The sequence below is a fragment of the Lycorma delicatula genome, chromosome 6 (assembly GCF_047948215.1).
Source record: "Lycorma delicatula isolate Av1 chromosome 6, ASM4794821v1, whole genome shotgun sequence".
Lineage (NCBI taxonomy): Eukaryota > Metazoa > Arthropoda > Insecta > Hemiptera > Fulgoridae > Lycorma > Lycorma delicatula.
The window spans coordinates 127,123,552-127,138,357 of NC_134460.1; the positions used below are offsets into that span (position 1 = coordinate 127,123,552).

The 14,806-nt window shown below is 27.6% G+C and overlaps 1 long non-coding RNA gene across 1 annotated transcript in view; it reads right to left on the reverse strand.

The window, feature by feature from the left end:
- Positions 1-2,915: 2,915 nt before the first annotated feature.
- LOC142326212 (uncharacterized) overlaps positions 2,916-14,806 on the reverse strand; it is a 148,669-nt gene continuing 136,778 nt past the window's right edge. The window contains exon 5 of the long non-coding RNA XR_012756727.1: positions 2,916-3,041. This is a non-coding gene — a long non-coding RNA (uncharacterized LOC142326212). The remainder of the gene's footprint in view (positions 3,042-14,806) is intronic.

Genomic DNA, 14,806 nt, shown 5'->3' on the forward strand with positions numbered 1-14,806 from the left:
ATATAGTAAGTTTGGAGATTTTTGAGTCATAAAAATTCAAACATAGGAAACCCCATTTTAAGTGAATAGTATTTTCGTACCATACTTGAAAACGTAAAGAAAATTCATTTTCACCCCACACTTCCACCATGCGCTGAAAATAATACTGTACCTTTCTTCGAAAAGTCGGTAAAAAAAAGTTATGAAAAGGCAATGACAGAATAAAATAAAAACTAATTCTAGATCGATTGATCGACCTCTGAGGTTATTTTAGTAAAGTATTTTAAAGCCAATTCATCAATCATTTATACCCGCTAATCAAATTTCATCTGATTTTTTCTCATCTTAAATAACTTTAATTTTTTAACTAATTTTCGTCACATTTACAGATATTTTTATCTTTAAGGCAATCCTGAGAAAAATCGGTTATAGATAAAATAATAAAAAGTTATATTAAATTTGTTTTAGGGTAATAAAATGATAGACGCCAAATTTCAGCAAATTAAATAAGGCGGAAAATTCTTTTTTATTCAAGAATTTATTCTGTAAGATATAAATATGGATAAAAGAAATACAAAAAAATCGGTTTTCAACTTGACTAAAAAGTTTGCTTTTTAAACGTATTATGTTGGATGAAATGTGTCAGGGTATACAGATTTTTTGCACTTTTAAACTTTTTGTTTTTAACATATCTGTTTAAAATTAAAAACTAGAAATATTGATTGATTAATCTGTAATAATTTTTTGAATAAATGTTTTTAATTAAATATTACTAAATTAAAATGACTTTTACACAGCATTTTTAATATAGTAATAATTTTATTGTAATATATAACGATAGCTTTAAGAAAATAATTTAATCTTACGTTATGTATACTTTTATTATAACAGCACTAAGCCCTGGCGATGTAGAATAATTAAGCAGATGCACTACATTATTCAAAGTTAATAATATTCGTTGCAATAATCGATACCAGAAAAAACATTGGTAACAATATTGCTAAACATTCCTGGCCTTTGAACCGGCATAAAATTTAATCATTTTCATATTGATAAAATCTGTATAAACATATTTTCTAAAAAAAAATTGATCTTTAATTTGTAAAAATAATAGAAATTAGCACAAAAATATTCACTATTACTCTCATACGTACGATAAGATACTTTCTCTACGTTACAAATTGTTCTTAAATCACAAAATATTTTTGCCTGTTTGAACAAAAAATTAAATGCTTAATAAAATTAAAAAACTTTCCAATCATCCTATTCCTATCTTCTTTGTAAAGAAATGTTAAAAACTATTTCCAATGTAACATTCTATTTAAAAAAAGTAATGAAAACACATTTGAAGCCAACAGATTAGAACAGTAAAATATTAAGAAAGTTTAAACAATTATTACTTTTTACCACCTAAGTTTACATCATATATAAAAGGATATAATATACTTTATATATATATATATATATATATATATATATATATATATATATATAAAATACTGTATATATATATATATATAAAATACTGTAAGTAGTAAGGGTATATTCGTTATACTTAAAGGGTTACGGGTAATACCTAAGTTAGGTGGTATCTGTAACCCTCCTGCTAACAGTTATAACTGCGTCCACCATAATTATGCCTAATTTACAGAAAGCTATAAGTACAATGATCAAAAATTTTTTTGACCAAAAATCTGTAATGTTTTACGTAAAAAAAAAAAATGAGTATAAATCAAATTTTTAAAGATAGTATAGTGTTTTAATCATTTTTTCTAAAAAGTTTTGAGTCTTATTTACAGAAATCATTTCCAACTATAACTTTTTATAACTTAAAAAATCCACATCCATGTGTTTTACTGCTTTTCAAATACATCATTCTTTACTATTATTCTAATCCTTACTTGATTCTTTAAAAAAAAAAGCAATATAATCAATCCAGTATAAAATCTGATGTGGAATTCCACATCATGACTTCCTTGTACGCCTATTAAATTTCATATACACATTTTTTGTTGCACTTCATTTAAACTTACACTGAGTAAACTTCATTTAATCAGTATACAGGAGTTCACTAAATGGAATAGTTTAATTATTAACTGTTATTTATACGACGCATCAGAAATCTCAAACGTTTGTTAATCAGAAACTCACAAAGATACCAATAATACTGATCTAGAATAATATATTACGTAACAAGAGTTTTTACGTAATAGTATATAATATAAGTATTATCACTTGTGCGTAATATGAGTATATTACGCACAAGTGAAAAAAGTTACGTATTTTCGCGAGTGCGTAATATGTGTTATAAGTCCAGTTATGTGCCGGCCTCCGTGGCGCGAGTGATAACGTCTCGGCCTTTCATCCGGAGTTCATCCAAGTTCGAATCCCGGTCAGGTATGGCATTTTCACACACGCTACAAATCATTCAGCTCACCCTCTGAAGCAATACCTAACGGTGGTCCTGGAGGTTAAAAAAGTCGAATCATGTTTTCTACGACCAGATTCACTTCCCCATGACAAAAAGAAGATGTAATTTGAAAGCTACTTACATTTTTGTTTAATAGAAATATAAATTTGAAGGATGAAGTAAGAATTTTGAAATTAATAATTTAAAAATCATTCTTATTATAAATGAAAATAATTTTTCTAGAAAATACAAATATTTAAAAAAAATTTATTTGAATTCGAATGTCAACGGTAATTAATAAAATAATTTTCAACAATCATTTAAATTGAATACAATTCAAAAATATACAGTTAGTACAAACATAACACTGAATTTTATTGTTTTCTCAAATAAATAAATAAAATTATTTAAAAAAATAATAAACATACAATTTTTAGAAGATTTTACTTAAAAAATCCAAAAATAATACGATTCTAAATTATAATTTTCAATTTAAAATAAATAATCAGATATAATATACATGGTTATTACCAACATAACATTCAATTATTTTAAATATCGATTACCCAGTTGATTGCAGTCAAAAAAAGAGATGTTATAACAGAGTTAAGTACAAAATTTCAATATTATACGGCTAATCGTTTTAGAGAATCTGTAAAAGGTAAAACAAGATAGGCTTTGGAAATAAAATTATTCTAATATACTAAGATCATGCTTAATGCTTAAAAAAAATTGTTTATCGTAAGCAAATTATTTCTAATTCTGAAAGAAAATAACTACAGTGAGTGACCTTTTTCTATAAAACGTTAAATCAGTATTATGCAGCTAAGATCCTTATTACTGTAGCTTACAAGGGAAAGGCTTCGAGACACCGATTTGAACCATATTGCGTGTGTGAATAGTACACTATTCACGTACGTGTACGTGTACGTGTCTACAAAATACTAACACGCAGTATTCAATTATACTCAAGAAAAATGGTCCTAAAAGTTTCCTTAGCATTTTATGTATTAATTTTGTTTCACGTCGCTCAAGTAGATATGTGGTGTAACTAAGAACGTATCGGATCCGTAAGTAATAAGCCCTCATTGAGAGTTTTTCAACGATATATGATAAATGTTACTTATTTTCATTGGTTTCAGAGTTGTAGCCAAATAAAATCTTAATTAATGAAATATTTTGATCTTACAAGGGGAAAGCACAGTGGTTCAAATTCGATTTCATTTCCTTTTTTTAAATTTTTATTTTATTTAAAGTGTGCATAATATAAAATATTTATATGTATATATTAAGTGTGCATCGTATGTGGATGTGTGCATCGGATTCGAACCGATATGTGCATCGGTTCGAATCCGACTTCATATAGGTACATATATTTTTTTTAATTTAAATATATTAATTTATTAATAATTATTAACTTCTGATTGTAAAAATTTTAAAATTAAAATGAAAAGTACAACAATTTCTATTTCACTAATAACTTATGATTTTTTTTTCATTTTTTTGTATTATTATTGAAATATTATTTATTGTTGATTTTTTTTACAATCAGAGGTTAATAATTAATAAATCAATATATTTAAATTTAAAAAAAAAAATAATAATTTAAATTCGAATTCGAAACACTGTGCTTTCCCCTTGTAAGATCAAAATATTTCATTAATTAAGATTTATTTGGCTACAACTCTGAAACCGAAAATAAGTATATAGTTGAAAAACTCTCAATGAGGGCTTATTAATGCAGTTAAGAAAAAGTCCCAAATCAAAATTCTTGATTTTGACTTTTTTGGACATTTTTCAAAAATCAAAATTCTAATCACGGCTAATCGTTTTCAAAATGAATATTTTCGTTGAAATCTGAAATTTTTCGCGATTACAATTCTTTCTTTACTTCGTACAAGGAAGTAAAAAATACGACTACTCGAAATTTCATGAGCGTAGATTAAACCGTTTTCTTGAAGCAAACATCCATATAGAACTTTTTAACTAAGATTTTAATATTTTTGGACTCGAAGTACCTCAGAAAGACGAGAAATAAAAACAAAATTGAGAGGATATTTTCCTTTCATAATCGAAGTTATCCTCGGATAACTTTAATCCGAGGGACGAATTAATTTATTATAGGATTAAAGAAGTAGTTAATTTTTTTTTGCTTACCGGCTAAGAGTTAATATAACTATAAATAATTATGAAACTGTTAAAAATATTTTCTAATGCATATAAAAACAGCTAAAGATATTTCTTGTTCGCTGATTTTAAAAATCACCGATGTAAATGTCTACCGAGGCATTTACATCAGTAGCATCCCAATGAGGCATGGCTTATTACTGTGAGATGTAAAAAGTTAGAGGGCAAAAGACGACTCCCGTTAAAGCCCATCAGGGCTAATAACGGGGGGATGTAGCGACCGGAAGCATCACAAGGCGGGAGTCTTCTCCTACGGGGTTGGGATGTTTTATCAGATTAAAATTTTTTCATACGTGAATGAAAAAAGTGAAAAATTTAATTTCTTTATCCGTCAGTATAACGATTATGACTTTGAATGACTTCCATAGATCCAATAATTCCTGTGTACTTTATCCCTGATATTAGTAATATGCATAGTTATAAAATATAGTAGGGATTGCGCCTCTTATCATCCTACACAGAGGCAAATCTCAGGAAGTACACACAACAATTTTCTTTTTTGAGATCACTTTAATAGGTATAAAGTAACAGAAAATTTATGGTTTATTATTTAACCTAAAAAATATATATACGTTGTTCTTAATTAATATTTCCTTGTCTGCATATTTATCTTCCTTGTTTATATCTTACATACACCTTTTTTTGTATCTACATTTACTGCTCGTTCTATCTTCTTAAACATTCTAATTGGTCTCATCTTTAGTTTACATTAAACAAGCAGACCTAATTTACATTGAAGCGCCGCCAATTTAATTGTAGACGAGCCGTCGAAAATTATGCTGTAGAGTTTTTCATCTCTTTTTAAATCCTACTCACACAGTCTAAAACTGTCACCTGTTTTTTAAATAAATTCTGACAGGTATTCTAGTTGTGCGGTAGTTGTTTTGTAGAATGTTTAACTGACAATTTTCATTGAACTGTATTCAATTAATATACCGTAACTGTTTAATTAGCTGATTTAAATTTAAGTTCTTTTTTCATTATTATAATGTATAATTTATAAAAACATTTTTCAATATAATAAAATAAATAAATATTATAAAAAATAATAGAAATAATAAAATAATATTTAAATTATATATTTTTTATTTAGAAATGTAGTATAAATACATTATTAAAAAATAAATTATTATTTAAATATTTCTGAAAAATATATTTTTTTTCACAGTGTTTTCATGTAAAACTGAAATAACCTGTCAAGGCTATTGCATTAAATATAACTATATTCTAAGTAGGTATAGAATGTACAGTTGAATGTATAGTTGGTATCTAATAAATATGAAAATAAAAAATTCCATATTTTTAACTATTCTTCCGTACGTTAGGATGCATGAGATTTTAACAACTTTTTTAATTTTTTTTAATGATTTTTAACGTTAGTTTTCCTTTTAAAAATATTACTATCTTTATGTTTTTAGTAAAGCAGTAGATTTTCTAAGAATCTTAGTCTACTTTTCATTTTCCTTTATTAACATTATTGATCAGTACTAATATTTAACAAAAGGATTAATTTAAATACGACTTATTATAATTATTTTGAATTATAATTATACGAACAATAATTATTTTGAAGTATTTACATTCGCTTAATAAACATTAAAATCGTTTTAGAGACATTTCAGAATAATTCCAGCGTATTATCCTATTTTTCAGTTTAAATTTACTTATTTAAAAGTTAAATTCATAATTAATTTGTTCATATTACACTAATAATTTTTTTTTTTAATTTAATGATGTACGTTATATTATCAATTCAAAAAATCTGATGTGGACACCACAAAAGTTCCTTGTATGCCTATTAAATTACATATATTTTTTGTTACATTTTTTCTTTTTGTTATTGAATTATGATTTATTGTAAATTTTTTTTTACAATCAGAGATTAATAATTATTAATAAATCAATATATTTAAATTAAAAAAAAGTTAGATAAAAAAGTCCAGTCCTAAATCCAAAATTTCATCATTTTACTGTTACATACGTACCTTCGTACAGACGTCACGCCGAAATTAGTCAAAGTGGATTCAGGGATGGTTAAAATGAATATTTCTGTTGAAATTTGAAAACCGAAATTTTTCGCGATTACAATACTTCCTTGTACCGTGCAAGGAAGTAAAAAGATAGTCCAGCACGCTAATTACTGATACATAGTTCGTATTCTGCTGTATAAGGAAAATAAGGTAAATTTAGTACTACACGTGTATATACAAAAATTATGTACAAGTATGTACAGAATTTTTGAGTCAATGCTAAAAAAAAAATATGCAAAATATTTTTTACTTTTAATTAGTTGTTATAAAATTAGATAATCCACATTGAATTTATAGTTAATGAAATTCATTTTTTGGTAGAAATGTATACATGAATACTTTTCAACGTGGGTGCCGGTGACAAAAAAAAAAAAGAAATGGTGTTAATAATCTGTTACTTTAATAGGGTTGGAGATTTTCACATATTAAAAAAATTCGTCTACTAACTATAACTGTAATAGGTTTAAGTATGTTGTATGAATAAATAAATAACTTCAAAAAAGTTATTTACTTTCTTTAGTACCCGATATTTTTTTGTAATTTTAAATTAAGCAAGGAAATTAAATTTTTTAAATTGTGAAAAATTACTAACAAATTTTCTTCTATTAAAAAAAATAAAATAAATTTTGAAAGACAGATCAAATGAAAACGAAATTTAAACATACATTTTTTTAAGTTTTATCACAAAGATTTCAGTTGTATTTTAGGTAGATTTCATAAGAAGCTACCGGCTGTAATGGGTGCCATGATTCGACTTCCGGAAAATTTCGACATATCTTCGTGTTTCACATCCCCTAGCCCAAAATCTTTGAACTGAGAGTGATTAAAATTAAAATTTTTATTTTACATACACACGTGTGTGTGTGTGTGTGTGTGTGTGTTTCTTTTCAAATACTTATTTGCTATTTTTTTGCTGTATGTGACTTTTTTATTTCGGTAATATTTTAAAAATTTCTTTATTTATTTTAAGTAGAAAATAAGTAAATGAGTGCTTTGATACATCAATTTTTTAATGCTACTTATTTCATACTGCTGAAGTTGTTCTATTACAATTGTAGTGGGGTGAATTAGCGACCATTCTGTGGATTATATTAGGTGACTGGATGTAAGAAGGTGTTTGTTTATACGAAGTCACGTGGTTCGAAATGTTATAACTACGTGCGTCTGTCACGTAAGATTTTCTTTACATTTTTAAATTAGTTGAGTTATTGTTTGTTCCTTTAAGTGATAGTATAATCCAATATTTTGGACTACATATGCATAGGTATTTATTTATCACCGATCGTATAAACTGGTCCCGCTATTTTCGTCTACTTACCTTCCAGCATAGATTTTTTGTTTTAAAATCACAGTAATAAAAAAAAAATCTGAAGTGGACACCAGATGACTTCCTTGTACGACTATTGAATTACCTATATAAATTTGTTTATTCACTTCATTTAAACTTATTTCAATTGAAAGCGAGATACAATCCTCTAATTCTGTAATAATGTGGAAAGTTATACAATTGCATTCAGGTGGACACCACATGCATCACATTTTTTGTGATGTCTGTATTAGCATTTTATTTTAGTTTATATATTAATTTTGTTTCACGTCGCTGAATTAAGTTATATGGTGTAAGTGAGAACGTGTCGAATCCGTAACCATGCACACATCGTTTCGAATCCGACTTCATATACATATATATTTAAAAAAACTTTTCATTTTTAATTTAAATGTATTGATTTATTGATAATTATTAACCTCTATAAATATTTTTGAATTAAAAAGAAAGCTTTAAAATTTTATTTCTCTAATAACTTCTGATTTTTTCATTTTTTTTTCAATAGAAGTTAATAATTATTAATAAATCAATATATTTAAATTTAAAAAAAAGAAGGAAATGAAGTCGGATTCGAACTATGTGTCTTCCCCTTGTGAGTTCCAAATATTTCATTAATTAACATTTTATTTTATTTAAGTACCACTTACGATATATTGTTGAAAAGCTCACAATGAGGGTTTATTCAGCAGTTAAAAAAAGTCCAAAATCCAATTTTTTTTTAGATTTTTGGCTTTTTGGACACTTTTGGTTCAGTCGATTGCAATCAAAAGGGGAGATGTACAACTAGATGTTAAAACAGTCATAAATCCAAAATTTCAACATTATACGGCTAATCGTTTTTGAGTTATGTGAAATACATACGTACAGACGTCACGCCGAAACTAGTCAAAATGGGTATTTCCGTTGATCTGAAAACCGAGATTTTTCGCGATTACAATACTTCTTTTACTTCGTACAAGTAAGTAAAAAATGTGTCAAATTAAAACCAATTGGTTTAAAATAAATTCCTCATTGGTTTTAATTTGTGTTTAAAACCGATTCGTCATTGATATGAAAAAAATTAACAACATTGAGATCACAAACATTTCTGAAATTGTAATAAAATATATAAGTAATTTCGACTATGATTTCTCAAGTTCAGTTATTTTAAATCCTCATCAAACCTGTTGGAAAATAGGTAGCATTAAAGCTAATAAACTGTTCCTGGAAAATATTCTGATATGCTCCAAGCTTAAAATTAATATCTATGTAGTTTTATCACATTTAATTCAATTTCAATATTATCGTTAATTAATAGCACTGCCTTATGGATTTTCCAGTCCGATTCAGGACAACGCTAACTGCTTAATTTTATTTGTAGCTCTGAACTGGAGCTAGCTTATGACACCAATCTTATGAACTAGGGTTAAGTGGAAATAGTAAAAAAAAAAAATTAATGTTTTAAACCAATAAATTTCTTTAGATTAATAATTATGGTAAAGATTTAATCCTTGACTATTCATAATTTGAATGTTCATACGAATAAAAACCTTCATATACTATTTATAGTCTACGAGAGCTCTAAATTATTATTTTTATTACTTAATTCCATTGATCGATTCATATTTTGTATTACACATCGGCACATAAAACCAATAATATGTATGTGATAAAATAATAAAAAAAAAAAAATGTACAACTTTGAGTATCAAGTGAAAGTGTTACGAATATTGTTCCTGAGTAAATAAATATTAACTCTTTATATATATATATATATACATCTATATAAGTGGTAAGCGGAGATCTTTGTAACATAAGTGCGTAGTCTACGTTTGGTGGTATGCATATTACAAATTTTTATTTAATCAATGACTTTTAATATTTATTCAACTAGGGAGGTCTAATTCAATATTTTATCAGACCACTAGTATAAAAAGATTGAAAGTACGGTCGTAGAAAAAGAAATTCCGTAAGACATATGATTTAATTTTTTTCTTTCTTTCTATATAATTATTGTTAAATAAATTTACAAGCAACTGTGATCAGCTAAGAAGGAATTCCTTTAACGTATTAGTATTATTGTACTATGTAACTGGGCTTTTTTTCATATTATTAAGAAATTACATAGATCAGAGATGAAATTTGTGCCCTTAAAAATACAAAATATATGTCATTGAAATAAAAAAAAACCCCTCACAATCCTTAAAAATTTACATCAAAATTCATAAAAAATATGTCTAACTTGTAAATTAATAAGTAATTGATTAATTTAAAGAATTTTTGGTGACGGGCTCAAATATGTCAGTGATTTCACTGACAACTCTTTAAAAACTAATTCTGAGATGAATGTAATAAAAATGAAAAGAGAAAAAAATACAATTTTCCCTCTTTTCTTAATTTATCTCGTATATGTCGAAATATATATATATATATATATATATATATATATATATATATATATATATATATATATATATATATTACGAATGATGGTATAAAATTTTAATATTTGTAGATCTTAATTTTTAATATACTTCAAAAAATAGGAGATTTTTAATTCGATTCTAGTGTATTTTTTATTTATTTTAGGCCTTACTTATTACAAAATGCACCGTCTTTTATAATTATTTTTTATAGTTTTGTTTTTTAGAGAAAATAATTTCGATGTTTCTATAATTATTTTAATACAATTTAAGTTTCTATAAGATTACTGAAATGTAAAATTATTTTTAAAAGAATAATTAAACGGCCTACAAAGGAAATCTCCAGATATATATATTTCTTTTGCCATAATTGATACTAGAACAACATACCGTACAGTCAAATGTCATCATGATATTAAAATTATTTTAAACTGAAACCTCAAGAAAGTTTTTATGAATAATTAATTATCTAAATGTAAAAAATAAGTTAAAAAACAAACTTTGACTTTATATTTAAATATATGTTAACATATAAAATCATGGTAAAAAAATATACATTGCCGCTATACTCCAGAGAGACCTAACTCATATTCAGTTAAGCTTCTTTAAATCGTTTCTTGGCATTTTGTTTTTTGTTTTTATCTACTCTCAGATTTCTTGCATTATGTATTCCTTTCTAATATCTTTTTTTTACATAAATGAGTTGCATTTTTTTAAGTCTGCCAATAAATGAGAAAAAAAAAGATAAATAAAACGTACGATCTATAAATATTTATTTTTATGCTTCTGATAAAAAAAAAACATATATTTATGGTTATGAATGATTTTTACGCGTGTTCATAGTTTTATTATTACAACAACCATATAATAGAGCTTGTTTTTTTTTTCATTTTAACCAAAAATAAATTATTCAAATTTTGTTTAAGGAAATAATTTTATCTAATATCTGCATTGAAAAAATTAGTTCATACTCCCTTACAATTTAAGATGCTAAACCAATTTACGTGAAATTAAATGTCAAGATATTCTTATTACTCGTAAAAATTTAGATGAGAATAAACACATAGATGAACAGGAGTTCTATGTGGCTGACTGAAGTTGGTACTGCGACAGGACGTTGTAGGCAGTATGAAGCCAGTCGTCAATCCAACAATCCATTCCATTATCTATATATACTAGCTGCGGAGGGCGTGCCTACGGCACGCCTCTGCAGCTAGGCCCTCTGGGCGGTGTCTCAGAATGGGATTACTAGGTATCCAAAATTGATTACCTCTTGTGTTTAAATATTTTTTTGAATGATAAAAATTGAAATACCAAAAGTTAAATTAGAAATTTAACTCTAGTAATTGATACTAACAAATCGGGATTTTCCGCAAGTGATCGGTACGTTCCGTGCCTACTTTTTGGTCATAGTTCATTACTTTATGAAGAAAAACAATCAAATAAATGAAACAATATATTATTAATATACATTTCGCATATGTGTCGATATATCGATGTACAATAATATAACAAGTATACACCTGATCACCCTGAGACATATACGATTCGGGATTTTCCGCTACTGATCGGTACCTTCCGGTGCCAAGCTAAGGGACACACATATATACACACACACACAGAGAGAGAGAGAGAGAGAGAGAGAGAGAGAGAGAGAGAGAGAGAGACATACACACACAAAAATGCCCTTTAGTAGTGTAGGATATACAAATTCCATTCATAAAGCAATTTTCATACTCTTCAAATTCTTTTGTCATTATCTAACCGTAAATATAATTGGGCGTTAGTCCATTGTTGCGTTTGTGTGCATAAAATGAATTGTTTTATGGTGATTCGAACAGAGATGAGTTTTTTCAGAATAAAGGTAGAAACTCTACAGTCCGTGCCATCAATTTCAACAGGAGATATTTTTTAACTTTGAGATATCTCTTAACTCTGATTTACAGCAATAAATCAAAAATAAAATGAAAGAGCAGTAACTTTTACAATTTTTCCCGACAAGTGTTCAATGTGAGTGACCTTTCGTCACGCGGCACACGTCTATCCGGTAGAAGAGTACGTCCCATATTTTAAGCAGTATGTTTGGCGTAATGTAAGCGGTAGCTGCTTTAATCGTGTGCTCAAATTGGATAGATCAGTAGGTTCAGAGGCACATACGCAAGATCTCTATAAGACTCCAAAGGAAAAAATACCACGGGGTCAGATCGAGTGACCTTGAAGGCGACCGCAAATAAACTCTGTCACTGGTTCCATGCCGATCGATCCAGTGGTTGGGGAAAACTTCATCAACCGATTCCGTAGAGAGTTTTGCCGGGAGGAGAGGCACTGTCTAACTACCGAATAAAATTCTCTAGTCTACCTTACAGAAGAGAAAAGGGCCGTGTAAACAAATAAACAACTCCTGTTATGCTTGCTTCAACGAAAAAGAACGGCCGGTAAACTTGCCGTCGGAGTTATTGCACAGAAAATATTTAATTTTGGGGAGTCCCTTTCACTTTATAAGAGTTTATGAAGCTTTTCTCATTCCCCGATACGAACATAATGTGTATTAAATTTTTCACTAAGATGAAATTTTGACTCCTCACTAAACACAATAAAATTAAGAAAGTCATCAACTTCGTGCTGTAACTTTTCGATCGCGAATTAGGCAGGAACAGCATAGTCGATAGGCTTCTTAGCCTGCGACGATGTAAACGAAATGAACGCGTATGTAAGCGTTTTCTTAAAACATTCCACACTATTATCACCGACGCTGCTAGTTCGCGATCGACCATTCTAACAAATATTTTAGGACTATTCAGGAAAGACTCCTAGAAATATTTAACATTTTCTTCAGTCATTCTTGATCATTACGCCGTACTGTTCCCTTTACACAAGGATCCGGTCGCTTAAAACCTTTACAAAACGCACGTCAAACTGTAGCTTCAGATTCGCATTTAGCAAAGAGCAAAAAACACAAAAGGCTTTCTGTTCAGGAGTCGCTATCTTCGATAGTGGCGTTATCAAGCAGAAGGATAGATAATCATCTACAACAATGCACGCAACTAAAACTGTACTTTTTGCTCTTTGATTCTAGCCAAGTCAATATTGTAAACTTCATCCAAGAGATATTATAACAAATTAAAACCCCAATGTTCTTTTATCGTACACCCCATAAAGTTTAACAAATTGTATAGTAATTAACAGAATGTATTTTTTTATTAAAAATTAAAAATTTTTCCCACCTAGTGGTTTTTCTTTTTATGTATTCGGTGAGTATTTTCCCAGCGATCTCTACTTTTTCAGAATGGATTTTTAAAAATAATAAACTGTTTAAATTTCAGAGATAAATTTTTACAACGCAAGCCAATGACTAAACGAGTAAATTATTTTTTTCTACAATTTTAAAATGTAATTTTATAATGAGTTTATTATTATAATAGTAAAACAAAATTGTTCTGAAGAAGCAGAAATCTGTGTCATATTACTCATCGGAGGCGCAAAAAAAGCAATAAATGAACAAATTTTTTAATTTTAATAAGTTTATATGAATATATACGAGTTCAAAAATAAAAATCAATAGAAATAAAGTATTCTTTTCCCTTTCTTTACTTCCTTTTTACGTAGTAAACGAAGTATTGTGATCGCGAAAAATCTCGGTTTTCATATTTCAACGGAAATATCTATTTTGAACATTCTTGAATCCATTTTGACTATTTTCGGCGTGACGTCTCTATGTACTTATGTATCTCGCATAACTCAAAAACGATTAGCCGTAGGATGTTGAAATGTTGGATTTGGGACTGTTGTAGCATCTAGTTGTGCATCTCCTCTTTTGATTGTAATCGACTGGACCAAGAGTGTCCAAAAAAGCCCAAAATCCAAACAATTTGGATTTTTTTCTTAATCTTCATCGAGAGCTTTTCAACGGTATATCATACATAAGTGGTACTTATTTTAACTGGTTCCAGAGTTTTAGCCAAATAAAAGTTTAATTAATGAAATATTTGGATTTTACAAGGGGAAGGCACATAGGTTTGAATCAGACTTTATCTCTTTTTTAATTTAAATATATTGATTTATTAATAATTATTAACCTCTGACTGTAAAAAAAATTTACGATAAATAATAATACAATAAAAAAAAAAGTATGAAAACATATCAGAAGTTATTAATGAAATAAAATTTGATGTACTTTTAATTAAAAAAAAAAAATGTGTATGTAGTTTAATAAGCATGCAAGGAAGTCATGTGGTGTCCACATCAGGGGTTTTAAAAAAAGTATTACGGCTTACACTTAATACTTTCCGGATAAAGCTTGGTGATAAAATGTTTATAGATGCCTGAACAGGTGTATAAATTATACATATGGGAAAGGATAGCTGGTATAAATCATAACGAGATATATTAAAATTTGATACTGAATTTATAACAATGAATATTTATGGCTGCCTAAACTATGGAACGAAAGCTGTAAATTCAGTGTTATGAC